We start from the raw sequence: 2269 nt of genomic DNA, 5'->3' as shown, positions 1-2269 counted from the left end.
TTCAGAAGAGAAAGCCGAGAGGAGACATGATGGGCATGTGAGGGGAAGTAATAGGGAGGAGGGAGCAAGCTTGTTTTCTGCTGCCCCGGAGACTAGGTCGTGGAGCAACGGCTTCAAACTACAGGAAAGGAGATTCCACCTGAACATGAGGAAGAACTTCCTGACTGTGAGAGCTGTTCAGCAGTGGAACTCTCTGCCCCGGAGTGTGGTGGAGGCTCCTTCTTTGGAAGCTTTTAAGCAGAGGCTGGATGTCCATCTGTTGGGGGTGCTTTGAATGCATTTTTCCTGTTTCTTGGCAGGGGGTTGGACTGGGTGGCCCATGAGGTCTCTTCCAACTCTATTTTTCTATGCCATTTCAGTTAATGTGGGTGTCTAACTGCATTCATTCTACCTCTGTTCTTCAAACCCTAGAAGCCCAGTTGTTCTCTCTTGCAGTCTAAACAGAGCTGATGGGTTTCTATTTTTATTATTACGAACTGAGCCCATAGAGTCAAGCAACAAAGCAGATTTCCACTAGCCCTCCTTCCCAAAGTCAACATATTGACATTGTGGTGTTAATGATTAATAAAAATGCCATGGCTGGACCACTAGAGTCATTCCCAGGACTCACAATTGCCAGCTTGGGGCAGATCATGTAAATACAGCCACTGTTCATATAAATCAAAACTGCAATGAATACAAGTAAGTGATTGGCGGACTGGGAAGCTTTGCAATCGAAATCAACTTTGCAAAAATTCTCAGAAAGGATTGGAGGAAGCAGGTGCTATTCTGCCTTGTTTTCCTGCAAGAGAATGGCCCTGCCACAAGGAAATTATCAGCCATAAGTTTCCTATTTATCTAGCTGACACAGAATCGTAAAATTGTAGAGTTTTAAAGATTCACAAGAGCCATTTGGCCCTTGGATTGTGTATTCTTTCATAGCAACGCCCTGCTATACATCACTAGGTCAGTATGGCCATCCATCCTCTGTTTAAAAGCCTCCAAAGAAGGAGCCTCCACCACACTTCAGGACAGAGAATTCCAGTGCTGAACACCTCTCACAGCTAGGAAGTTCTTCCTGATGTTCAGGTGGAATATCCTTTCTTGTAGTTTGAAGCCATTGTTTCGCGACCTAGTCTCCAGGGATGCAGAAAACAAGCTTGCTCCCTCTTCCCTATGACTTCCCCTCACTTATTTATACATGGCCTCCATCATGTCTCCTCTTTAGGCTAAACATGCTTAGCTCCTTAAGCCGCTCCTCATAGGGCTTGTTCTCCAGACCCTTGATCCTTTGAGTTACCCTCCTCTGGACACATTCCAGCTTAAAGTCAACATCTCCGATTACGGTGCCCAGAATGGGACACAGTGTGATTCCAGGTGTGGTCTGATCAAGGCAGAATAGAGGGGTAGCATGACTTCCCTGGATCTAGGCACTAGATTCCTATTTATGCAGGCCATCGTAACAATAACAACAACAACAACAACAACAACAACAACAACAACAACAACAACAACAACATAGAACATTCAACTATATCATTTTTCTTTGTTTGAATAGCTACCAAGCAATAAGCTTGGGAGGATCAAGAAGAGATACTATTTCACAGAGCTGTTTGACAGTGGAATTGACTGTGTTGGAATCAGGCAGAGTCTCCTTCTCTGGATGTTTTGAATCAGAGGCTGAATGGCCATCTGTCAAGAGGGCTTGGATGGCGTCCTCCTGTATGTCTGAGTGATGTTGGACTGGATGGCCCTTAGGTGTCTCTTCCAACCTTAAGCGGCTATGAATCTGTGAAATTTCATTGTTAAAGATGGAATGGATGGTGGTGGAGTCTCATTCAGTGAAGTTGGATGGTCATCTGTTGGGAGGGCTTGCATGGTGTCTTTCAACATAGCAGAAGGGGTTGGATTGGATTGTCCTTGGAGTCTCTTCCAACTTTATGAGCCTATGATTCTATGTGCACAGACGGCAAAGGAGATCAGAAGCGAGCCACCCCTTGCTCGTGCCCCAATGCTGGTTCTCATTAACCACTTCCTCAGCGTGCAGGCTTTGAAGTGCCTTGCTGTTGCCTTTAGGAGCCTCCAACTCCCAGCAGAGGCTGAGCGAAAGGTGGGGGGGATTCTTTTCCTAAGATGATTAGACACACGTTCTCAGCAGGATGCTACCCTCAGAGCGAAGAAAAGCAAGAGAGAGGGGAAACTTCCTTCGCCAACTCTTTGAATCGTGTTGGGTTCTGATGCCCAAAATCCCAAAGCAAGCAAAGAACTGAAGGAATGTTGATGATGTGTG

This window comes from Anolis sagrei, chromosome 6 (genome assembly GCF_037176765.1).
Source record: "Anolis sagrei isolate rAnoSag1 chromosome 6, rAnoSag1.mat, whole genome shotgun sequence".
Classification (NCBI taxonomy): domain Eukaryota; kingdom Metazoa; phylum Chordata; class Lepidosauria; order Squamata; family Dactyloidae; genus Anolis; species Anolis sagrei.
The sequence above is the reverse complement of the archived record's forward strand: the minus strand, read 5'-3'. Positions refer to the sequence as shown.